The sequence below is a fragment of the Monodelphis domestica genome, chromosome 7 (genome assembly GCF_027887165.1).
Source record: "Monodelphis domestica isolate mMonDom1 chromosome 7, mMonDom1.pri, whole genome shotgun sequence".
NCBI lineage: Eukaryota > Metazoa > Chordata > Mammalia > Didelphimorphia > Didelphidae > Monodelphis > Monodelphis domestica.
The window spans coordinates 177,976,476-178,004,393 of NC_077233.1; positions in this window are offsets into that span (position 1 = coordinate 177,976,476).

Below are 27,918 nucleotides of genomic sequence, written 5' to 3' on the forward strand. Positions count from 1 at the left end.
AACTATCTTCCTCACTTCTATGTTTCTGTTCAAGATTATTAGCAGCCTAGTCAACAATACTCAAGTCTTCACTTTTCCTCATTTCTCATGTTTAAGTAGTTGACAAGTCTTGTTAATTTTTTTCCTGTCTCTCTCATACATATCCTCTTTTCTTCACTCATGTTCACCACCCTAGTTTAGGCCCTCATCACCTCTTTCCTGACTATTGCTATAGCCTACTAATTGATCTCCCTATCATAAGCCTCTCTCCTCTCTGGTCTATCTTTCACATATCTACCAAATGGATATTCTTAATTTATGGGGAGGGAATATACATTTATTATTAAGCATAATGTTATTAATATTATCATATAATATAGTATATAATAACCTCTATTATATTAACATAAAATATTAAGATTGTTTAGCATCTACTATGGGGCTAGGTACTCTGGTAAACCTTTTAAAAATATTATCTCATCTGATCCTTACAACAACCCTGGGAGGTGCTATTGTAATCCCCATTTTCCAATAGAGGAAACTGATGCAGAGAGAAGTTACATGGATAGCCTGAGGTCACACAGACTCGGTGTCTGAGTCCAGATTTAAACTCAGATCTTCCACACACCAAGCCCAGCATGCCATCCACTGCACTGCCTAACCGCTATGAGTAGAATAATAAATTCCTTGAGGTCAGGAATAGTTCTATTTTTATTTTTGAATTCCCCAGTCTAGCTTAGTACCTTGTATAATAGGCACTTCAAAAATGCTTGAAGAATTAAATTAAACAGGAAAGGTCACAGTAACATTTACCATGTCACCCTTATCCCCCAAAGACTGAGAAGACATCAAACATTACAGATACATGAGACAGCTATCTAAGCATTATAAAAGAATTTGCAGGGGGGTTGGCCTATTTTGCATCCAAGGTATCCTTGATGAAAATATGAGAAGAAGAGATGTTGGGCATTCACAAATGCTTTTGTGCATTGACTGATCCTTACCATCCTACAGCTGACCTCAGGAGGTATAGAATATATGTGTATACAAACACACACACACATATTTAGTGTGCATATAAATAATAATTCTACTACATTTACTCTTTGCTGATTTTACTTTTGGGGCTCAGTAAAGTTGAACATCAACTTAGAGTTTTTCCTCCAATAAGATGACTCTGATGCTTTTGTTAAAGTCATACAAGATTCCATGGCAGATGTAACCTCAGTGATAACTTTGTTTAATGAACTGCTAACTATTAACAGCCAGTGAGGCATAAAACAAGGAACCTTATACTTCCCAAGGGAGTTTTCAGTATCATTAAGTCTGTTCTTGCCCTAAACCCTCTGAGACCTCCCCAATGTGATCCATGCTCTCTTAGAAAAGAAACAAATAATTCATATTGTCAAAAAATAATGTTGTTCATTTTATTTCACACAATTTGGTAAATTAGCCAATCAATGCACATGTTGAACTAGTCTGTCAATATCCCTATCTTAGACCGTCAGTAACGATGGACAAAGAAGTATGTCTGGAATTAAGCTAGAGGAGAACATGGATTCCATTCATTCATAAAATTTTTGTACTATTTCCAGTGATACTACTCTGTTCACTGTCAAGAAGTCTATCTTTTGAAAGTACTCATATCAGGGCAGCTGGATTGAGAGCCAGAGCTGGAGATGGGAGATCCTAGGTTCAAATCTGTCCTCAGACACTTTCTAGCTGTGTCACCCTGGGCAAGTCACTTAACTCTGATTTCCAAGTCCTTTTTGCTCTTCTTCCTTGGAACTTAAATTTAGTATCAACTCTAAGACAGAAGGTAATGGTTTTAGAAAAAAGGGGAGGAAAGATTGGTATCAAAGTGTGGTATATAAATTAAATGGAATATTACAGTATTGTAAGAAATAGTGCATATGGTGAATACAGAGAATTATGGGATGATTTACATGAACTGAGGCCTGTGACAGAGGCTGGCACTAAAGAAAAAGTGCCAAGCTGAAGAGTGTGTGAAATTGATCACCTTGATGGGAGAGGGGCCCCAAGGGTTTGGAATCTTGAGGAGGAAAAGACTCTGGCTGGTAGAAGAGTTGGTGTCTCTTAATCTTGAGGATCCAAAGACAGAAGGTGGGGAAAAGACTTTCTCCTCAGGGTTACCCACTTTTCCTGCTGGTGACTAGAAATCTTTCCCCCCAACACTTCCCAATTGAAGGGACTTTCTGAAGAGAAACCTGAGCAGACTTTACCTCAGTTCCTGTTGCCTAGGGGTGAGTCAACCTGACTTTCTCTCAGGGGAACTCAGGCCTTGGCGGCCCCAAACTTGAGGAGGGAGGAAAAAGTGTTTTAGATAGAGACAGGGATCCCCTTTCCCCACTTTCCTTTTCCCATTCTTCCCTGCCCATTTATTCCTTTTGTATTACCTGATTGAGTTGACATTAAAAGTTATCTGTTCCACAAGCTGAGTGTGAGTGAATAGATCAAGGGGAGACCCTTTGGTCTTGAGTAGTGGAGAAGGGACAAGAGTAGTGGAGGAGGGACAATTGGGGAGAGCAGCTTTAGCTAAAGAGGGAAGGCAGAAGGGGGAAAATCTTCAAAACCCCTCTCCTCTCTCTGAGCCAACCCTAAACATAAGCTGTCTCTGCTGAACCCCACTTTGAGAAGGGAGGTTCTCCTCTCTTTCCCCCCCTCAATACTGAAAGCTTTAACCCCTCAAATCCAACTTAACCTCCCTTTATAATATAGGCTGGGACAATGAAGGAACAAACTGAAATAATTAGAACCAGGGAAATAAAATACAGAGTGACTACAAGAAAAACAAGATAAAGAACAATAACAGAATCAAAACTTAATACCTTACTCTGAAGTCATATTTTGAAATTTGGAATTAAGTGGGTGGATGTAAGTAGAATGGAGGCCAGTGAGCTAAGAGATAGAATTGAAGGTCAATCCAAAGAGGCACCAGAAATCTATGTGTAATGGGAGTTTATTATTTGATGAAATAAAACAACAATAATGGTAATATTAAGTATTTGAAATAATCACAATAATAGCATCTGAAATGAATAATTATTATAAAAAAGCTTAATGCCACAAAATTATTTTAAGCTTGACCTCAAAGAAGGAACAGAAAACATTTTCTCCCATTACTTTATAAAAATAGTTATTCATAAGTTTGGAATACTGTATGTAATGTCAGACTTTTTTTTTTTTAAATGTTGGTTAGTTTTTGTGAACCCCCCCACCCCTGCCGCTTCCTTTTATCTTTTATTTATTTTTTTGTTTATTTATTACAAGAGATGACTCTAGGAAGAACAAAGGAGAATGATATAATGGGAAATGCAGGTGATATAAACAGTAAATATCAATAAAATATTATTTAAAAAATGAATCAGATGAACCTTTAAAAAAACCTAACATTTTCCTAGTCATACTCTAGAATTCCAGTTACTGGGTAGCTCAGTTTCAGGGCTTAATATCATGAGAATTTTCCTGGCCATTGGATAGATAGTAATAGACTGATTCAAAGAATAGGACCCACACTGGATTTATTTGTCATTTAATTCTTGAATAAAAGAGCAACAGGAATGATAAGTGATCAATACTGCTCATTTGGTACTCATATACTCTTATGACATTTAGCTTGGTATGAACTTCTTTTCCTTTCTAACCTGAAATGAACCATTTTTCTTTAATAAGATATCTGAGAGCTGAACTCAGTATTTTGGATCAAACAGGGTATGGATCTCCTAAGAATGATGATTTTGAGAATCACATTTTCTTTGTCAACTTATTATCACCATTTCTGGTGATGCCTGCCCTTTGCATGAATGTAGTGGATCAACTTCAAATGGGTAATTCAACAGGTCACCCCAAACAAGTTGAACTTAATTATTTCTATCAAGTCCTGTTAGTGGGGTTTCTTTTGCTAGAAAGGGAATTTGTCTGGATACTATGATAGGGTCAGTTTTAGGGTACATATAATGCAGGACCAAAAATTTGCTGAATATAAGCCCAGAAGAGTCATGAAGTTTTTCAGTGTGGAGTCATTTAAAAATTTAGATAAAATACTATTAATAATATCTAGTCTTTATATATCGATTTAAGGTTTGTCAAGAATTTACCATATATTATTTCTTTATATCTTCATAGAAAACATCATGAGGTGAATGCTATTATTACCCCCATTTCACTGATGAGGATTCTTAGTGAGCCCAAAAGATGTTAAGTTAGGGCTGGAGTAGTACATGTGTCTGAGGTAGGATTGAAACTCAGGTCTTCCTGCCCAGTGCTCTATACCCTATGTTACTTGACAGCTTTTGTCTAATAATGACTTATTGACTTGTTTTGATAATAATGTTGTCCTTCAAAAGCTGGAGGGACCAAGAAGAGTAAATTCCATTTTGGATATGATTTTATTAACAGAGAGAAACTGGTTACCAGACTGCAAATGATGAGAATCTTGTGGGTAGGGGACCATTCCATCCTAGAATCTAGGTTCAAGAGGAGAAAATATTGGCAATTTCACTATACTATAGTTTGAAGACTACTTTTTCACTTTTTGGGGGGAAGATTGGGAAAATTTCCTTCTTCCAATTATGAGGTACTTCTCCGATTCACCATAATAATTTTTCAGCAATTGGATTCAGCAATCACATCTACCACTTTGTTAGTGATACTACCTAAGGGAAAGGTGTCAAACTCAAAAAAAAACTGGATCCCTGTCACTGCATATTCATTGAGAAAACTACAAATTAACATTCTCTAAGTTGCAATGTAATTTTTTTTTTGGTTAAACATTTTCCAGTTACATTTTATTCTTATTTGATTTCACTTGGGAATCATGGAGTTTGACATTTCTGAACCAAGTCATAAGCAGTTCAGGTCTGGTGACTCAAACAACATCCAACTGGAATGGACGAAAGAAAGATAATGTCTTTGTATGGTACTTATTCTGTGTCTGGCACTGTGCTTCATTCTGGGAATACAAAAATTTAAGGTAGTTCTTGACCCCAAGGAACTTGCATTCTTATATAGGAAGTCATATAGGAGAATCATGAATTGGAGGGGAGTTTTGTTTTGAGAGGATAGACCAGAGGGAATACTGATAGCGAGATGGCCTGGGAAGATAGCTGGATGGTAAAATGGGATAGAAGCTGAAGCATGTTCTAGTGTTTAGGGCTAGCCATTAGTTATAATGGGCTATCAGTTAGTTTGCACACAGTTATCAATCAATTGGCTAGGGCACTGGGACAGTATTAATTTCCCCAGAGACTGAGACATGGATTTAGGAAAACTTGAGTAGAGAGGTATAGGTTTCACCAGGATGTACTGTGCTATTCTAGATAGGGAGGAGCAGGTCATATATAGGCAGCTGGTAGTATGTGAAGTGGAAATCCAAGGGGATCTTGAAAATAACAAAATGTACCCTCTTTAGCTACTATTGAAAGAGACTGAGGAAACTCATTTAAAAAAATGGAATATATTTATTGAGAGAGAGAAAATGTGGAGCAATGTCTCACATCATGGTCCTAAAACAATGTTTTGCAGATTTACAGAGAGGGCTAGGCCTCAAGAAATTGACCTCAGACAAAATGACCCCTGATTTATAAAAATCTCTTTAACTTATAGGAAAATACAAAATACATTTAAGCCTTCCTTCAAGTGAACATTTTTAAGAAAATGGTAAAGGGTTGGAGACAGAGGTTTTAATCCAGAAATAAAGGACAGGAATGATTAATTGATTATCTTTACAGTAGTTACAAAGAGAGGAGGAGTTCAGGACTGGATTACCTGGGCGAGACTGATATTTTACAATGGATACAAGAGGATCATTCCAGCCATGGGGCTTGACCACCTGGGAGAGGCCTCAGATACACTTGGAAAAACTTCTAAGCAGGGAGAAAGATAGGGGTGGGACAATCATCAAGGATAGGAAAAACTAACTTCTACTGTGGTTCTAGGGATATTGATCTTGCAGATATTAATAGCTATTACCCTTAGACTATATTAAAGTTATAAGCTAAAATATCCCTCTGGGAATTATACATTCATTCTATCTCACATAGAAGGATGGCTTGAATGGATGTCTGGATGGAACTTAAGGCTGAATTAATAAAATAATCACCTAATCAATCAACAAGTATATATTTAAAGTCAGATATTGTTCTAGGTTCTGGGGATATAAGTACAAAGAATGAAACAATAAGTTTATAGTTTAATGGTAGAAATGACAAATACATATAACAGATGGCATGAATATAAAGGTAATAAATGCACTGTATATATGAAGGGTTTCAGGTATAACGAATCCTGAAGATATTGAAGATGTATTCAAAAGCTGACTCTAATGGGCAAAGTGCTCATGGTCCAGACTTATGGATATGTTTCTAATATTTCACATGATGGATTGCTGAATCCTTAAATTGGTTGGGTCTTAAATTTTGTAGAACTTAAAAATCAAGCCTTTACTGTGATCTGTAGTCTGAAAGCTAGCAGACCAGTTCTACAGGTTCTTTGTAATGTCAAAGACTGACTCCTGCATTTATATAAACTGGTGCCAGGGTGGTGGAAAGGAGAAGGCTTCACATGGGCTACTTTCCTGACTTCTGGAAATGCTATTATATTACCATTTGTTGCCTCTTGGTTGTCACTACTATGCTACAACTTCTGATATGCAGACTATTTGATTGACATCCTTCAACCCACATTCCTACAATCCTCAATAAAATCAGTTCAGCTCAGTCACTCACTCTCTGTGACCATCTGAGGAGGAGGAGCTGACTTGCTGAAATGCTAAGACCATGCTAAAGTTTTGTCCCTGTGTTCCTTCTCTCTCTCTGTGCTCCTTCTATGGCTCACTCTCTCTAGCCTATAAACCTAATCTATTACTTTCCAGTCTTCAGCTTCCCTCCATAGGTGATTCAAACCCATGTGAGAAATATATATATAAAGAGAGGGTCTCTACAATATAACATGGTTTCTCTGGTTCCACTTTCTGCAGGCAGGTTTATTATATTTTATTCTCCCCAATGGGTTCAGAAAGTCTATTTTCTGTTTTTAGCTAGAGTGCCCATTGATTGTATTTCCTCAATGTTAGGGACCCAGTGACTAGAACCCTAGTTCCATTTAACCACTTAAAATAGGATGAGTTTTTTACAGAGATGTTATCTCCAAAGATAAAGCAAGAACAAACACTTAAATATTTGCATAAACAATTACCCCAATAAGCAGGGGCATAACACATGATCCCTTCCATCTCTGTTTTCTTTCAGTACCTAGGATTAGTCCCACCAAGTTTAATACCAATACCCCTGACTAGCTTCCTAGGAATCTGGCTTCTCTGTTAGGCTTGCTGACTCACTCAGCCTAGATTCTAGAATTCTTAGTTCTTGGTGGCTTGACCCACCCTACTCCCTTACATCTAGAATGGAAAAGGACACAGAAAATGCCTAAAACTCTAAGCTCATTTCTCTAGTCTGAGGATGGGTACAGAGGAGGAGGGCCTATGGCCCTGCTTGCATACCTTATGGCATTATTATTCTCAGGCAGTAATGCAGGAAAAAGTCCTGACTTAACTCAATCAGGCAATTTAGAGATACAGACAGTTTCAATTATTCAACCAATGGAAAATGACTTCTCTCCACCATGTATTTGGTCACTGAAGAATGTCCATGCATTCTCTAGTCCTCTGATCTCCTGGAAGCAAGTCTTAAGTTTTCAAAGAAGAAAAATTTATTTTATACCACAGCACTATAAAGAAAAAAAAAAAAGCTTGGTTATTTATTATATTGATCCTTGTTCTTAAGTTTTCAAAGTTTTGCTTTCCTCTTTACAGTTTTGTAAGTTAAATAGAAATTATTCTGTTCATTTCACTCCGCTTTAGTTCATAGAAGTCTCACCAAATTTCTACGAATGTCTGCTATTATTTCTTATGGAACTGTAATATAACCTCATATACACAGGCACACACATTCATACTCAGTTCCACATAGTTTACTAGTCATTTTCCAATAAATAACCTCTCCCTTTGTTTCTAGTTCTTTGCTACAAGAAACTTGATTTTAATGTTTGGATGAAGGAGTGTGAAAGGCTCTTGATGATTAAAAACATGACCAGAATTTCAGATATCATAAACACTTCTGATCCTAGATCAGAAGCTTTATGAGGGTAAGGATCATGTCTGTGCATGAATGGGGTGAAGAATGGAAATTAACCCATGACCAGGTTTGTCCTGGATCCAGTTTATGGATTGAGACCACCAATTGTTAAATTTTTCATTGTGAACATTTACCCCTTGGGAACTGGCAAAAACTACAAATTAGGGCTTTATTTATTTTAAGAAAGTGATAGAGCAAATGTTAATAATAGACTTTAAAGAGGGTCATGAAAACATTTCTTTTTTTCCAGGATAGTCTGTTGTTAAACACTGGCCAGCATACTGCTGCCCCTGATGAATTGATTTTGAATATATTTATCAGTTGATGAAAGGTAAGTATATCAATTAGAAGCTTTAGTTTATAAGTATGGACTCAGAGAGCACCTTTACACCCTGGTAATAGCCATTCTTATGGGCTATCTTTCTCCCCATCTTTTACCTCACACTGGTGGATTAGGTCCCAGGAGGGTGAAAAGGGGGAAAAAAAAGCTTACCCACCACTATCAAGACAGTTTACAAGAAAAAGATGATGGGTTACTCAGTAACTGAGCTGCTTCCCTAGAGATGGTGGGAGAAGCCCTCATCAATATCCCTGTTAAAAGAGTCACTTATAATAGCAGGTTTCTGTGGCCAGTTGAAGTAGAGTCGAATAGCAGGATATATAGATCTTTCCATTCTGAATAACCCACCCTTCTATGGTGCTCAGCAATTTTATGCCCTTTAACTGAGGGATGGGAAAAGTAGCTAGTATAGTATTGTAAACCTTAAAATTTCTTAGACTTATAAATGTTGGAAATTTCACCATTGGGAAATTTCATACTTGAAAAATTTCCTATTGATAGTGGGAACTCTATTGGAATGTGAACCCCATTGGCATGGGAGGTTCCTCCTCCTCCCTTCTTAAGATTACTTTAGGACAGAAACCTTTTGCTGAACAATGGAAAGGGCTTTGACCTATGCTTAAGCATAGAACAGGAAGTTCTTTGAGTCATGATTGATATTAGAATTGATACAATATAGATACTTGGAATGACAGAACCAGGTCTTGGAAAATACAATTTCCACCCCACTCAGTCCTAACAGGATTTAGGAAGGGCTGCAGCAAAGGATCAAGATTTAATTATTTGAGAATATGATCTTCAACGGACATGTGCAAGGCCACAGACCTCTGGGCGGTCCTGGGTTAAGCTAGAACCACCATTGGCACAGGGAAGACATGGACAGTGATTGGTAGATGTGAGAACTGAGGGGAGGGAACTTGGATGGTTTCCTTAAAGATAGAGGGGTCTGAGGACTGAGGGGTGGTTGGTTGGAGAGGTTTTTGGCTCTGAGAGGTGGTGCTTTGAGAAGTTTGCTCTGAAGGAAGCTGGAGGTGGACGCCCCTGAGACTGTTTCTCCATTTTGGTCACGTGAGTGATAGGGACTGATCTCTTTTCTTTGCCTCAGCTATCTAAGGGCTTGGGCCTTTTGGCCCAGCCTAAACAGAAGGGGTATTTAAGCCCTATTCCCTTCTCTCCCCTTTCTCTCTCTCTCTCTCTCTCTCTCTCTCTCTCTCTCTCTCTCTCTCTCTCTCTCTCTCTCTCTCTCCCTCTCTCTCTCTCTCTCTCTCTCTCTCTCTCCCTCTCTCTATCTCTAATACCTTTCTTCCTCCTGTTTGTAATTAAACTCCATAAAAGGTTGACTGCTGACTTGAGTTTTCATTTAGGAATTACATAGCTGAATTCCTTGGTGACCTTAAATTAATATATATCAGTCTTTTAAAGTGATTTCCTTGTCACAGTATACAGGACTCAGATTGTACCAGCCAGGGGGAAAATAAGGAACTGAGATAACAAGAAGCCAGGAAACCAAGATAAGATGTTGGAAAATCTTTATCAGGGAAAACTCTGGTTTGATTCCTGAGGAAATAAAATCTGCCTACCTTAAGAGAACCTATGTGACAGAGTGGTGCCTTATGACAAAATGGGGATTGGGTGAATGACTGCCATTTTAACCCCAACCTTGCCTTTCTCTACCATTAGAAGAAACACATTAACTGAGAAATAAACAGAACCAGGAGAATACTGCACATAGTAACAGCAATATTATGAAATGATCAAGTGCAATAGACTTAGCTACTCTCAGTGATATAGTGATCTAGTACAGTTTTCTGGGATATATAACAAAGAATGTGATCTACCTCTGTAACTGCCTGCAGCTACAAATTAATATTTTCGTGGATGGACACCTGAGAAGGAAATGAGGAAAAATGGGTAAAAAACTGAGGGAAAATGGGTAAAGGAGGAAGGGGGAGAGAGAGAGATAGAGACAGAGACAGGAAGAAAGACTCAGAAACAAGGAGTTAAAAAATATGGGTTCCATTGTCCTTGATCCTCTGATGGTATTGAGAGAGAAGGTACTGCACATGTTCCTAAACTTTTATTGAAGAATCCAGGAATGTGGAGTGGGAGGAAGCTAATAAATATGTGACATGGCATAGGATTTAACATTAGCTCAATTTATAACCATATGATCATAGAGGACGAGGTTAATCAAACATGTGACTTTGTATGGAATGTGGTCTATAAAGGAGGTAGGTAGGACCCTGTGGCAGCTAATGTCCTGCCCAGGAATTCTTTTGACCATTGGACTTAAGATTTGGAAATACAATAATCAAGAAGTAACATGATCATGTATTTGGTATATGAGTACTTAGGTTTGTGATATGGAAATCACTTTAAAAGACTGATATATATTACTTTAGGGTCGCCAAGGAATTCAGCTATGTAATTCCTAAATGAAAACTCAAGTCAGCGGTCAACCTTTTTATGGTGTTTTAGTTACAAACAGGAGGAAGAAAAGTATTAGAGGGAGAGAGAGAGAAGGGGAAAAGGGAGAGAAGGAAATAGGGCTTAAATACCCACTCTGCTTAAGCTGAGCCAAAGGCCCAAGGCCCTGGATAGCCGAGGCAAAGAAAAGAGATCAGTCCCTATTACTCACGTGGCCAAAATGGAGAAACAGTCAGAGGGCTCCTCCACTCCAAGCACCAGGCTCCAACCATCTCACTTTCCTCCACACAGGAAGTCCCCAGAACTCCTGAGCTGTCCTCTACCTCACTTCCTGTCTTTCACATGTGCCAATGGTGGCTCTAGCTTGACCTAGGACCGCCCAGAGGTCTGTCCTTTTTGCACATGTCTGTTGAAGGCCATATTCTCAAATAATTAAATCTTGAGTTTTGCTGCAGCCCTTCCTGATCTTGTTACCCTGAGTAGGGTGGAGATTGTAGTTTCCAAGACCTGATTCTGTTATTCCAAGTATTTCTATTATTATTGATCAGGAAATAGCTAAATCCCATCTTCTAAAGAATGGTCTGAATAGGGTTGAGTAGTTTTGAAATTCACAGGTTACAATATTAATACATCAATAATACTTTCAAGATGATAATATATCTGGGATGCTACAACCTCCAAAGAAACAACTGTTGGAGTCATAATGCCAATGAAAGCATGCAACTTTTCACTTTAGTTTATTTGGGTTTTTGTTATGGGGTTCTGGTTTTACATGATTATTCTCTTACAAAAATGATCAATGTGGAAATCTATTTTACCTGATAATACATGTACAACCCAGATCAAATTGCTTGTCAGCTTCTGGAAGGGGAAGGGAATGGAAGGAGGGAGACAATTGGATCAAATAACCTTATGCGGTAATTTGTTATATGTAATTGGTAAAATAAAATATCTTTATAATTAAAAAATGTAAAAATAAGACATATTAACTAACATTTTATTGATCCCCATGTCTACTATTATATTTACCCCTTTAACCACTTTGTATTCATATCATGTATTTCTTCATTAAAATAATAATAATGAAGATAATAATACTAATAATAATTTATAAAGTATGGTTTGCAAGATATTATACATGCATTAGGTCACTTGATTCTCATAATGACTATGTGAGGTGAATACTATTATTATCTCTATTTTACTGATGAGCTGAAAAAAAATTTAGTAGCAGGGTCACAGCTAAGTAAATACCTAAGGAAGTATTGCTACTCTCTTCACTATCCAATGGTGTTGAATTCAAATAGAGCTTTAGTTACTTGTCCAATAGTATTCAGCTACTGAGAAGTAATTTCAAGATGCAAACCCAGTTCCTGAGACTCCATGTTCAGCCCATTTCTCACTGTATCTTATTATCTTTTAATCTTGTCATCATGAGGGATAGCCTTATAAGCCTTATAAAGAGTGCTGAGATTGGAGTTGGGTACCACCAGGTTCACATATTGGCTTTGTTGCTAATGTGCCAGGTTCTTAGATAAATCATTAACCTGTGTGAAGAAGAGAGAAATTATAAGAAAATGCAGTAAGACAAGAAGCTGGAGATTGATCAACTGTCAGTCAAATGAAGATTCCTTTTGGAACATGACTGAGAATGTTACAGACGGTTCAAGACTTTGAATTGCCAAAAGCATAAAGATAATTTTTAGAGTATTGATTTTATATCAACAATAAGTGGTTGCCAGGGGAAAAATTCCCAAATATGAAATACCCAAGTCAGCTGGGTTTTATGGAGATTTTAATTAATACAAATTAAGGAATTAAGGAAAGGGAGAGAGAGAGAGAGAGTAAGAGGAAATAGGGCCTAGGCCAATGGCCTAGGTCTTTCTCCTTAAGAGAGAAAACTAAGTCAGTCTTTAATCACTCACCACAAGATCCTTCCAAGCAAAACTAGTGTTCAGAGATTCCCTCCAGTTCAGCTCCTGAGCTCAACTAAGTTCAGCCACCGAGAGCCTGCAATTCAGCTTCCTAAGCTGAACTAAGTCCAGGGGCCTCTGACCTCCTTTTAAAGAGAATTTTCTCCTATGTCACCTCCCCTTAATTTTCACATCTACCAATCACAGTAGACGTTTTCCAAAGGACTGACCATTCTTAATTCACATCTTGTTATCACCTTCTCTGGGTAGACTAAAACTTCTGAGTATGTCACATCTCTTTGCTAAGGTTGTCCCTTGCAAGTTGCCTGACCTTTTAGTGATTAATTTGACCTTCATAGGTACTTAGCACCCTTTTGTATTAAATCTAAAAATAGATCTAGCTTAAGGGCTTTTGGCCTCACTATAAGTATGAGTTAAGTACCTTCATTGTTCACTAAGGAGTTTCACAACTTTATCTTCCCCTAAAGTATGCCTAAATTTGAATGGAGTAATTTTAAAGTTCCCAATACATTCCTGATCAAGTACCTTCATTGTTTAAATGGGAATAGCGTTAACCAAATGTTCTAAGGTAGAGTCTGATAAATTTTAAGATCAACAGGAAACAGTTGGAGGCAAGAGCCAACTGCTGACTGTTTTGAGGTCTTTGGGCTGATGGTGGTGACTTTGAAAGAAAAACCTGGATTTATCTCTGGGACTTGGGATAATTAAGTTGGAGGTGACCTGGCTAATTTGAAGGCAGAAGAAGGACAATAGTCCATATATCTCTTTCTGACTTGCTCTGTTTCATGGTAGTGACTGAATTGTCATTTCTCTCAAAATCCTCCAACCTAAGACTCACTGTAGATAATAGGGAAACCTCCACCCCTCTTACCTTCATCTTCTATATTTCCTGTTTTCCCCAATAAACCCTTACTTGAGATGAAGAAGAGAAAAGAGTATTTCTTCTGAAACATCATAGCTCACCCTGAGTGACTTAGAAGGAGACTGAAGAAGAAGGGGGAAAGGGAAAACTGAAGGGAAGAAGAGGAGAGGAAGGGAGATTGAAAGAGAGAGGAAGGGAGATATAGAGGGAGGAGGGTAGGCAAAAGGAAGATAACTATCTAATCTATTAGTTATCACTTATCCATCAAATATATCCTCAAATATCATCTATTACACCTATGTGAGCCTTTGTTTGTTTGTTTGTCTATAAAACAGGCATATTAGTACTTGTTCACTTCCCCCCCCCCCTCCCTTCCAGGTTTGTGGTTGCTAAGCAATTTTTCAATCTTAAAGTAGTCTAAAAATGTGTGATATTATTATTATTATTATAGAATTTAAATACATTATATTCATCTGTCAAGGAATTCCTTTTCCTCCTTTAGGCAATGGGCTACTAGAATGACTTAACTAGGTCTGATGGAACGGAAGTAACCAAAGGTTTAGAAGTTGATGCTTAGGAAACCTCCCCACCCTCACCTCAACTCAATGTGGTACAAACTAGCTCTTTTCAAAAAGGAACAATCTGATAAACAATTATGCCCACTTGAATCCTGCAGGGAAAATGGTTTCAGAACTGTGAATGTTTTCTGCCTCTAAACAAGTCTGGATAAGTATGAATTTCTATTGAGTCACTCACTCTCTGCTCAGTATGTCCTATTAGTGTTAGGTCAGAATTATTTTGCTTTTGCCAAAAGCTGATGGGAATTCCACAGCAAAGAAAAGGTGTGACATTTTTTTTTAAACCCTTACCTTCTGTCTTGGAGTCAATATTGTGTATTGGCAAGAATGGCAATGGGGGTTAAGTGACTTGCCCAGGGTCACACTGCTGGGAAGTGTCTGAGGTCACATTTGAACCTAGGACCTCTCATCTCTAGGCCTGACTCTCAATCCACTGAGCCACCCAGCTGCCCCCTGTGACACATTCTTCCATAAGTGTCATAAGGATTCAGGTAGATAGGGAGAAATAAAAGAAATAAAAAAATAGATTCTCCAAATAATCAGTGTATATTGGGAAGCAACTTTATGTGATGGATCATTCTGACTTAAGCTATAACCTCTTAGAGAATAAGGGCCACTTGAATGTGTGGTAGGGAGTATGTGCTATGCACCATGTGCTATATACTAGACTGAATATATGCTGAGAATCTGAAAACCATATTAGGTCTTTATTCATTTGCCACAGTCACTTTTCCTCTTAGATTTTTGTTATTCACACCATCAGGCTCATAACAGCAGCATCTTCCTGGATCAGATTATACTCTCAGTCTAAGAGTTCCTTGGCTATAGGGCAGTAAGGTCTTAATTATATTTGACTCATTTTCTTGGAGGCACTGGCTATTCAATTAAATGCTAGCTATTTCTCTGATTTCTTCCTGTACTGAAATGAATTGAACCTCCTGAAACCTCTCATGGCATTTTGTACCTTTTCTGTTTACTTTTACATTCTCCTAGGTTTTTGGAGTTATTTTTGTAGTTGTCTTCCTTCTAGTAAGAGGGCAGAATCTGTCTTATGCTTCTTTGTATCCTTCTTTCCCTTTTAGTATCAGTGCCATGTTTTATACATAGGTGAGGCAGTAAAGAATATGTCCAGTACCACTGAATTAGTATTTGAAATCTTCTCTTTTATTTTTTGGATCAGCCTTTTATCAGATGGAACCAGTCTGGTCTGAGACTATCCCAACTTTGCTAACATCTGGGGAGGGAATCATGGCCTTTCTGGAGAAAAAGAAACCACTATCCTGGTGCCTTTTGGATACAGTGACCTTGAAGCTTAACAGTTCCTGACCAGACTGTGTTGGAAATCATGACCCTTGTCACTTGCTCAGACCCTCCTTAAGGTCCTTTGGTGCAATTATATTCAAGGTTGTACTATTACTAATCCCTTCTTTGTTCCTCTTTTTGAGTGATTGGCCCAACTGTCTTTTACACTGACCAAGGTATCACTTTCTGCTTTTTCTGTCTTCATTATCACTAATTAGATGTAATCTCTAGCTTCTGATACTGAGCCCAAGACTTAATTCCTTCTGAGAATGGAAGCATCTGTAGCTTTCTCCAAGCAGTTAGCTTTTTTTATGAAATTGCTTAAAGTTTGGCGATGATGGAGGAGAAGTTTTATTGAACAAGGTCCAAATCAATTTGGCTCACTTTGATCCAAGCCTCTTAACAAAATTTTCAAGTATTTGACCCAGGCAATATCAGCAAGTGGAAAACTTGAGCAAATCTGATTACTTAAGATATATATATATATATATTTTTTTTTTTCTAAATTGAAACACATTTAAAGAAATTAAAATGTGTGAGAGAGATTGCAGTATATGAAAGTAAAGGGATTCACAATTAGCCAACCAGAAATGTGGCTCACCTATCAGTATGCTTAAAGGATATGCTTGTTGAGGCAGAGGGTTCTGACCCTTCTGTGGAGGGACTGAAAATGTCTAACTGAATTATTAATGCCTTACTCTTCCAGGAAGCTACTAATCTGAGTGTCACAACTCTTTTGTGAGTTCAGGAATGTTGGCTTCTACTTTCATAATGTAAATAAAATCTCATTTGGGCAAGATGACTTGGTCAAATGTGGCTTTGCCAAGGTTACCATTGAGTTAGCTTAGCCAAGCTATAAATCTAGGGTTTCAGTCTGTTTTATAACATCCAACTTTCTTTAGTTGGCCAGAAAATAAGTCTTTGTCTTTTGTTTTATTTTAAAAATATTTTTACATGTTGATATAATTTTTATTAATTTTTCTCTGACTCTTTGCCATCTATATTCTCTCCTTTCGACTCCTCCTCCTCCCCAAGATGACAGGTAATATAATATAGGTTGGGAGTGTCTTAACATAGAATACATATTTGCATGTTCATCATGTTGTGAAAGAAGACACATATTACTTACACTAAAGAAAAATTCAGAGAGGAAATAAAGTGAAGAATGGTATGCTACATTCTACATTCATATTCTGTCAGTTTCTTCTATGGTGGTAGAGAGCCTTTTTCATCATGAGTTCCTTGGAGCTGTCCTTGGTCTTTGCATTGCTAAGATAAGTCATTCACAGTTGATCATTATATATAATTGCTATTACTGTGCACAAAATTATTTTGGTTCTGCTCATTTTACTTTGTACCACTTCATATATCTTTCCAGGTTTTTTTGGTGATCATCTTGTTCATCATTTCTTATGGTGCAATAATATTTTATTACATCCCTTCATATGGACATCCCTTCAGTACTACTTTTCCTTTCTTTGCCACTACAAAAAGAGCTGCTACAAATATTTTTGTACAAGTAGAATCCTTTCCCCTATGTTTGATTTCTTTGGGATCCAGACCTAGTAGTATAGTGGTACTGCTGGGTTAAAATAAATAAGTATTTGCTAAGAGATTACTATGTGCTGGATATTGTGCTATATGCCAGTAATAGAAGCAAAAGCAAAAGTCAGGTCCCTGCCCTCAATGAGCTCACATTGTTATAGGGGAAGATCACATGCACAAAATTGTGTGTATACAAGATATGTGCAGTATCAATGGAAGGTTGTATCAGAGGAAAGACACTGGAAGTAGAGTGATGCTAGAGAGAAGAATAGGAAATGACTCTCAGAAGGTGGACTTTGAGCTCAGTCTTCAAGGAAGCCAAGTAAGTCAGAAGGCACAGATGAAGAAGGAGAAGAATCTAGAAATGCAGGGGGGGGTTTAGCTAGTGCAAAGACACAGAGACAAGAAATTAGTACTGTATGTAAGGAAAACAAGTAGTTCAATGTAATTGGGTTGTAGAGTAGAAGATGAGAAACCGAGATAGGAACAGAGTTGTGAAGTTTTTAAGTGCCTGTAGTATTTTTTTAATCGTTTGCATTTGTCCAGACCCAGAAGGAGACATAAAAATTATGTTACTTTCTGCTTAGAATTGATACTATTGATTCCAAAGTAAGAAGAGCAGTAAAAGCTAGGAAATGGGGGTTAAATGATTTGCCTAAAGCCACACAGCTAAGAAGTATCTGAGACCAGGTTTGAACACATGACCTCCTATCTCCAGACCTGAATATCCACTAAGCCATTTGTTGTACCCAAACAGTTGTAAAGATTAAAATTTTGGGAAACTGAGGCAGGTAGAAATTTGTTTCTCTCTGCAAGGAGTATTATATTTTTAGAGTTTTATTAAAGGTTGAGAATTTAAGAAAATACAAGTAAGAAAGGCACTTGCCAGGTGGGCTGAGAGGCCCAAATTCAATTTCACTCACATCATGAGATGCGTCTGCTTGCCAGCGGAGACAGGAAGAGAAGAGCCCCGCCTACGGTGGAGACCCTTTAAATAATCATTTTCTCATGGCCTAGGTGAGAATTCAGTGGGATTACAAAGTATTCTGAGGAAGTGGAGCAAGGACTTCTGGGGATTGAAGTCCTGGATTCAAGTCTCCATTTTTACATTCCTCCATTTGATCCTCTGAGAAGAAGGACTTCCCCAAAGGATCATAAAAACATAATCAATTTAAAGATTACAATAATTTGAGGATAAGAGAAAAAAAGAACAAAACCAATAATTTCTGGACGCATTGACAAAAAGCCGGTTAGGGGGCAGTCCCCATTTGGCATGAAAACATACATACAAATAAATGTTCAATCAACTACACCCAAAGTTCATTCTTGTGCAGGTTGTGATCTGGAGGCATCTTCATGGTATCTTCTCCAACAGTTCAGTTTTTGGATTCAGAGAGGTAGCATCTTTCTTTACCTAAAATTCTTCTCAAAAGGAATTTAAACTTGGCGATTTAAATAATGATATTTTTTACATTCCCCCATTAAGAGGGTGATTGAAAAAGTACAGGATCACTTAGGGATGCATGGCTGAAGTATGAGGTATATGAATCAATTGGTAAGAGAAATTAAAGATATCATAAAAATCCAAAAGAAAAGAAAAATTTCTGGATGAAAATATAGACTATCAAAGTCTTATGTGTAAAAATTCAAAGTAAAAGAAAAATAAATCTATAACAGGACCTTGAATCAGGGCCCAATTAAAATGATCTAAGCAATGATGCATTTACCCAGTTCAGTAGCCAGGACTACAGAAAGGTAACACACTATGAAAGGCAGAAAAGGGGACCAGATTATAGGAGCCAAGGTTTTGGGGATACTCGTCTGTATTTTCAGAGTGAGTGTGGACACAAGGAAAGTCTATGTCTAGCAATGTTAAACACAGTAACCTCGAGTCTTCACACTAGGTTCAAAACCTTTGCATTGGCCTAGAAGTGCATCCATCCATCCTGGATTGGGTTTTCTTTGGCCCTGTGCAATGGCTCTTTTGTGTATATCTTATCCTGGAATCAGACAGAATCATTAAGCAAAGTCCCATAATTTTTTAAATAATTAGTGGCATCATTTTTATGGTCTCTAGCTTTTGGGTCATGCATTGACAAATGTATTTTAAACTTATATTACTGCAAAATCAAAAGGTTAAAGAAAATCTTAATGCTGGTGACATGTTTCAAATATAAAAAGGAGAGAAAAAACAAAAAAACTGAAATAGTATATTTCACATGCAAGAAAAATATAAGTTTTTTTAAAAATTCAAAAATATAGCTTATTATCATTGACACTCTGTGTCAGCTAAGAAAATAAAGATTACAAGGCTTTCTCACCAAAAATGAGATCCATTTCCTCTTCATATCTACCATGATCCACTGTAAGTATGAACAAATGAATTGAACAAGGTAACATTATTCATTTTTAAAGAATAGTAGTACAAATATGTGGTACCAATATCCCCCAAATTCTCAATAGCCCAATTAATTACAATAGCAAACAAACACTATCATATTTCACATAAGTTGCTGTATGGCATTTTAAAAAAAAATGGATACTTGTCACAAATCATAGCAAATCTTTCAACCTTGGTAATTAAACATATTTTTAAACAAATAAAACTCATTTTGGGTTTAGAACATCATCAAGAAACCTAGATATTTTGGTGGAAGTTAAGTAGTGAGCTGAAGAGTATAAATGAAAGGTGCTCCTTTTTTGGAGACTTTTGAGGGATACAAATGCTCCGAGATTAACTGCCCCAATTTCCATTCACAAATTTAGAAATGCGGGAAGGTTGGGGGTTATAAAATGTATTTCACTTCAGCTACTAGAATGGGCCTTACCTCATGGTAGGGGTGGGCAAAAATGACCAGAGATTGTTAAGAAAAATTCCAAAAATCATGTTTAAAAAACCCTTAAAATCAGTTAAGATATTTAGCACATTAAATTTTCCAAAGGTTGTTATAGCAATTGTAACCAGTTCTGACGAAGTCCATCTACAAAGTAAAAAATAGCAAAGCTGTTTTTTCATATATGGGCTTAATTACAATGATATATGTTCAGTATGGTTATAGGGTAAAAGCAAGATGATTTAACAGTAGTCAAAACTCAGTACATTAAAATGATTCAGTGTAACAGAATAATATGGAATGCAGTAATATATGAACTTAAAATCACAAAGTTAAACCTTAAACAAAGCAAACAGTAAAATGCAATAGAATACAGAGATTTGTAGAAACCATTGGAGCCTGAAATGCCTTAAAAGTCTCTTTAAAGTTCTTTGGTTGTTTTTTTTTTTTAATTAATTATCCATTTAGATGCCTATTGTTGGAAGGCAGAGTGGTAAGGGCTAGGCAATGGGGGTTAAGGGACCCATCCAGGGCCCCACAGCTGGGAAGTATCTGAGGCCAGATTTTAACCCAGGACCTCCCGTCTCTAGGCCTGGATCTCAGTTCACTGAGACACCCAGTTGCCTCCCCAAAGTTAGATAAAGGGTTACAGGAAGGGTGAAGTCAATAAAAGGATCAATGCAATGAAAAGATATCCTTGTAAAATAGCCATGCTTTTAAGTTCCTGCTTGAAAAAAAACCTTTCTTCTTTCCCTCTTGTCTCTCTCCCCTCCTACCATCCGCCCACGTGGTCAATACCCCCATTTTTTACCAGCTAGTAGAAATGAGTCTTGAGTGATGAGCTGATCTGCTCCAAGGCTGGAGTTTGTTGGGTAGGCAGGTCACCAGGTGATTGCAATCTAGGTTGAATCAGGTGGGCCAGGTGAGCGAGAGAAAGACCAGGAGCAGCAGCCAGAGCAGGAGCAGGCAGCCGGGGTGGCAGGTGAGCTGCAATCTGGGTCAAACAGCAAACTGGTCTGGGGTGGAAGCGGAAATGCAGGAAAGCAGGGCTGGGAGCCTGAGCAGTCAGCTGGGGTGGGCAGGTGAAGGGCTCAAGAAAGTCCGAAGCAGATGGATGGCTGTCGGCAGGAGCTGATCAAGATGGTTTTTCTAAAAAAAGCATCTTGGAGAAATGGCTTAAAAAAAATTTCTAGGCAGTAGCTACTAAAGCCTGAACTAAAGATCAATAAAGAAAAGAATCATAAGAATGAGAATATTTCATTTTCCTGAAGTGGTTATGCCAAGCTGTAAAGATTAAAATTTTGGGAAACTGAGGCAGGTAGAAATTTGTTTCACTCTGCAAGGAGTATTATATTTTTAGAATTTTATTAAAGGTTGAGAATTTAAGAAAATACAAGTAAGTAAGGCATGTGCCAGGTGGGCCAAGAGGCCCAAATTCAATTTCACTCATGTCATGAGATGTGTCTACTTGCCAGCAGAGACAGGAAGAGAAGAGCCCTGCCTATGCCAGAGACCCTTTAAATAATCATTTGCTCTTGGCCCAGGTGAGAACTCAGTGGGATTACAAAGCATTCTGAGGAAGTGGAGCAAGGACTTCTGGGGATTGAAGTCCTGGATTCAAGTCTCCATTTTTACACAGTCTTTTAAATTTGATCTTTGTACAATTTTTGTAAAATCCAGACTTAAAAATTTTTGAGAAAAAATTTTAAGAAAAGAAGATTAACTCTCCAAATCAAGAAAATGATAAGAGTTTACGTGGCATCTATGAGCCCATTCCTCAGCGAGCCCCTCTTTAGGGGCCCTAGCAGCCCCTCAAATGTTAAGCCACTTGCAAGAATAGATCCACCTCTTGACTTCTGGGTAAACATGATGGCAGTCTAGATGCAGGATGCTTCCTCTCCTTAGTACCTACTGATATAGACTACCTTAAAAGACCAAAAAACTCAAATTCATTTGAATAAAGGGACTCTACAGTAGGGTGCAGCATTGAAGGTATGTGGGATTTGGGCATAGCCACACTAGGGTGAAAAAGCTCCCACCAAAATGTGAGCTGATCTACCCGCCCCCACCCCACCTATGGAGCCAGAATCAGAGCCAGCATTCCAGAATCAGTGAGTGAGCAAGTGGCACCTCTAGAGTGAGTGTGGGGGCACATCTAGGTCCTTGGCAGCTGACTAAGACTACCAAAGAACTACCCCTGAGAGCAGTTACATCTGAAATCCCAGCAGGCTAAAGAGCCCAGACCATGGGTGCTCACGGAAAGATAGCAGAGAGAAGGGCACCAAACAGCAGAAGCTGCAGAGATTCCAGAGATTACCTCAGGCAAAATCCTTGCTCCTTAACTCCATACACAGAGAGCCTGCCCATCTTACTCAGATATCTGACTAAAAAGGGAAGGAATAACCTCCACAGTGATGGCAAATAGTGCCCAGGAGCAACAACCTTCCTCCAGCAAGAAAAACAAGAAGAAGGCACTGACCCTGGAAAATTTTTATAGAGGGAAAAACCCAGGCTACAGAGAAAATAGAAGAGGAAATTCAAATAAATGCACCAAAACCTTACAAAAAATGGAAATTGTCCACAAGCTCTTGAAGAATTTAAATTGGAACTTATCATAAAAATGGAAGCCTACTGGAATGAAAAGTGGGAAATAGTTCAAAGAGAAAATAACAGTTTAAAGGATAAGAACTCCAATTGGAGAAACAGCTGGAAGTCACGAAAAGCAGGATAGACAAAACCGAAAAGGAAATTCAAAAGATTAAAGCCAAAAACCAAAAGATAACAGGAAACCAGGCCTTAAGGACCAAAATTGGGCAGCTAGAAACCAATGATCCTGCAAAACAGCAAGAATTAATAAAGCAAAGTCAAAAGACTGACAAAATAGAAGAAAACACAAAATATCTCACTGAAAAGATGACAGATCAGGAAAACAGAGCACAAAGAGATAATTTGAAAATCATTGGTCTACCTGAAAACCCAGAAATAAACAGAAATCTTGACGTCATATTACAAGAAATTATCCAAGAAAACTGCCCTGATTTTTTCAAACAAGGGGAAAAAATAGCCATTGAAAGAGTTCATAGAACATCCTCTAAACTAAATCCTCAAAAGACAACTCCCAGGAATGAAATTGCGAAATTCAAGAGCTTCCAAGCTAAGGAGAAAATTTTACAAGAAGCAAAAAAGAGACAATTCAGATATCAAGGAACATCAATCAGGATTACACAAGATCTGGCAGCTTACACAGTAAAGGACCTCAAGGCTTGGAATATGATATTCAGAAAGGCAAGAGAACTGTGTCTTCTAACAAGGATCACCTATCCATCAAAACTGACTATATACTTCCAAGGGAAAGTATGGACATTCAACAAAATAGAAGATTTCCATGTATTTATAAAGAAAAGACCAGAACTAAGTGGAAAGTTTGATATCCAAACAGAAATATCAAGATAACCAGGAAAAGGTAAATAAGAAAGAGAGGGAAAAGGGGGAAAACATTTTTTATTCAAATTTTCTTTTTTTAAGAACTACAATACGATCTAATTATTTATATTAATATATGGGGAAAATGTTATTTGTAACTCAAAAATTATATTCACTATTGTAGTAATTAGAAGAATCATTCACAGGAAGAGATTGGGGTAATAAGTGCTATAAGATGATATGCAAAAAAATAAAAAGGGAGGGGGGAATTAAAGATGTCACCAAGAGATACTTGAAAAAATAAAATAAATAGGATAATCTTTATCACACAAAGATACACATGAGAAGGGGAGGGGAAGAATACTTTTATAAGAAGGCGAGGAAGAGAGTGCTAATAAATAATACTTAAACCTTACTCTCAGTGAAATCAATTCTGAGAGGAAAGAGCATCTATATCCATTGGGGTCTTGAATTCTATCTTATCCAACAGGGAAAGTGAGAAGGGAAAACTAAGGGGAATAGGGGGGAAGGGAGAACAAAAAGGGAGGGAAAGGGGGGAGGGAACTTAACAGACCCTAAAAATATAATAACTGAACAAAAAGGGAGGAGCCAGAAAGGGAAGCATATTAAGGGAGGGGATTAGGGGGTTTGATTAAAAGCAAACCACTTTTTTAAAAGGATATAGCAAAAGAAGAAAGGACAGAACTAGGAGAGGATATCAAAATGCTGGGGAATACACAAGGGACAATCATAAGTTTGAATGTGAATGGGATCAACTCACCCATAAAACAACAAAAATTAGGAGAGTGGATTAGAATCCAAAATTCTACCATATGTTGTCTACAAGAAACACACTCACAAAGTTAGAATTAAAGATTGGAACAAAACCTATTGGGCCTCAACTGATGGAAAGAAGACAGGAGCTTCAATCATGATATCTGACAAATCCAAAGTAAAAATAGATCTGATTAAAAGGGATAAGGAAGATAAATACATCCTGATAAATGGGAGTATAGACAATGAAGAAATATCACTAATCAACATGTATGCACCAAAGGGCATAGAATCCAAATGTCTAAAGGAGAAACTAGTGGAACTGAAGGAGGAACTAGATAGTAAAACTATACTAGTGTGAGACCTGAACCTATCACTATCAAATTTAGATAAATTAAATAAAAAAATAAATAAGAGGTAAGAGATATGGATGAAATCCTAGAAAAATTAGAGTTATTAGATATATGGAGAAAAATAAATCAGGACAAAAAGGAATACAACTTCTTTTCAGCAGCACATGGTACATTCACAAAGATTGACTATGTACTAGGTCATAAAAACATGGCATACAAATGCAGAAAAGCAGAAATAATAAATGCAACCTTTTCAGATCATAATGCAATAAAAATAATAATCAGTAAGGGAATATGGAGAGCCAAATCAAAAATTAATTGGAAATTAAATAATATGATTCTCCAAAATCAGTTAGTTAGAGTACAAATCATAGAAACAATTTTTAATTTCATTGAAGAAAATGACAATGATGAGACATCCTTTCAAAATCTATTGGATGCAACCAAAGCAGAACTCAGGAAAAAATTTATATCCTTGAGTTCATATATTAACAAATTAGGGAGGGCAGAGGTTAGTGAATTGTACATACAAATCAAAAAAACTTGAAAGTGAACAAATTAAAAATCCCCAGAAGAAAACTAGAGATCCTAAAAATTAAGGGAGAAATTAATAAAATAGAAAGTGAAAGAACTATTGAACTAATAAATAAGTGTAGAAGCTGGTATTTTGAAAAAACAAACAAACAAAATAGACAAAGCACTGGTCAATCTAATAAAAAAGGAAAGAAGAAAACCAAATTAACAGTATCATAGATGAAAAAGGAGACATCACCTCCAAAATAGAGGAAATTAAGGCAATCATTAAAAACTATTTTGCCCAATTACATAACAATAACTATGCCAATCTAGGTGATATGGATGAATATTTACAAAAATATGAATTGCCTAGATTTTAATAACAGAAGAAATAGAATTCTTAAATAATCCCTTATCAGAAAAAGAAATTGAACAAGCCATCAAAGAACTCCCTAAGAAAAAATCCCCAGGGCCTGATGGATTCACAAGTGAATTCCATCAAACATTCAAATAGCAGCTAATCCCAATACTTTACAAATTATTTGACATAATAAGCAAAGAGGGAGTTCTAACAAATTCCTTTTATGACATAAATATGGTACTGATTCCAAAGCCAAGCAGGTCAAAAACAGAGAAAGAAACTATAGACCAATCTCCTTAATGAACATAGATGCAAAAATCATAAATAGGATACTTGCAAAAAGATTCAAGCAAGTAATCATGAGGGTTATTCACTATGATCAGGTGGGATTTATACCAGGAATGCAAGGATGGTTCAATATCAGGAAAACCATCTACATAAATGACCATATCAACAAGGAAACCAACAGAAATCACATGATTATCTCAATAGATGCAGAAAAAGCCTTTGACAAAATACAACACTCATTCCTATTGAAAACACTAGAAAGTATAGGAATAGGAATAGAAGGGTCTTTCCTAAAAATAATAAACAGTATTTATCTAAAACCATCAGCCAACATCATCTGCAATAGGGATAAAGTAGATGCATTTCCAATAAGATCAGGAGTGAAACAAGGATGCCCATTATCACCTCTATTATTTAACATTGTACTAGAAACACTAGCAGTAGCAATTAGAGAAGAAAAGGAAATTGAAGGTAATAAAATTGGCAATGAGGAGACCAAACTATCATTCTTCAGGGAAGATATGATGGTCTACTTAAAGAATCCTAGAGAATCAACAAAAAGCTAGTGGAAATAATCAATCAATCATTTTTTTTTTGACAAATACAAATATTTACAAATACACTCTCGCTGGATCCTCACAACCACCCTGGCAGGGAGATGCTGTTATGATCCCCATTTTACAGATGAACAAACTGAGGGAGGTGATGCTCACGTGACTCCCCACAGGGTCAACCAGCTAGGAAGTGTTTGGGGCTGGTTTTGAACTCAGGCCCAGCCCAGAGCTCACTGAGCTGGGGGGGAGGTGGGGCACAGGACTCTTGGATGCCCCTTAGACCTCCCCAGAAATGAGAGAAAGAGAAAGAGAGAGACAGAGACAGAGACACAAAGAAACAGAGAGACACAGAGAGAGAGAGAGAGAGAGACAGAGAGAGAGAGAGGAGGAGACAGAGAGGAAGAGACAGAGAGAAAGAGAGAGAGACAGAGAGAGAGAGACAGAGAGAGACAGAGAGACAGAGAAACAGAGAGACACAGAGAGAGAGAGAGACAGAGAGAGAGAGACAGAGAGAGAGACAGAGACAGAGAGAGGGAGAGAGACACAGAGAGAGACAGACAGACAGAGAGAAAGAGAGAGACAGACAGACAGAGAGGAGGAGACAGAGACAGACAGAGAGACAGAAAGTCAGAGACAGAGAGAGAGTCATTGCTTGGTGGCACTGCCAACAGGCATCTTAACTTGAGAATGGCCTCCCAGGGTGGCGGCTATCGCTCAGATGCCAACACCTGCCCAGGGGATGGACACTGACTCACTGGGTGGTGGAGCCCAGCCCACCACCTCTGCTGCCATCACGGATGGTGACCTCCTGGGCAGCCGAGAACGTGAGTGGGATGAAGCCTTCGCCGTCGGCAGAGAGGAGGATCCAGAGGGAACCATATTGCATCTCCACCAGAGAGAGGCCAAACACCTGTTGGACCTGTTGCAGGCGCACCTTGCCATCACAGAGAAGGACTGCTCGCTTGTCCAATACAGGCCCTGCTGAGGACGGCTTCTGGTATGTGATGAGAAGAAAAGATGGGTCTTGAGAAAGTGAAACTTTAGCAAAGTTGTAGGATATAAAATAAACACATATAAGTCATCAGCATTCCTATATATCTCCAACACATCTCAGCAGCAAGAATTAGAAAGATAAATTCCATTTAAAACCACCCTAGAGAATATAAAATACTTAGGAATATGCCTGCCAAGACAAACACAGGAACTATATGAACACAACTACAAAACACTTTCCGCACAATTAAAACTAGATCTAAATAATTGGAAAAACATTAACTGCTCATGGGTAGGATGAGCTAACATAATAAAAATGTCTATCCTACCCAAACTTATTTATTTATTTACTGCCATACCCATCGAACTACCAAAAAACTTTTTTACTGAATTAGAAAAAACCATAACAAAGTTAATTTGGAAGAACAAAAGATCAAGGATATCCAGGGAATTCATGGAAAAAAATGCAAAGGAAGGTGGCCTTGAAGCACCAGATCTCAAATTATACTATAGAGAAGTGGTCATCAAAACAATTTGGTATTGGCTAAGAGACAGAAAGGAGGATCAGAGGAACAGACTTGAGGTAAGTGACCTCAGCAAGACAGTCTATGACAAGCCCAATGATCCCAGCTTTTGGGAGTAAAACCCATTATTTGATAAAACTGCTGGTAAAATTGGGAGACAGTGTGGGAGAAATTAGGT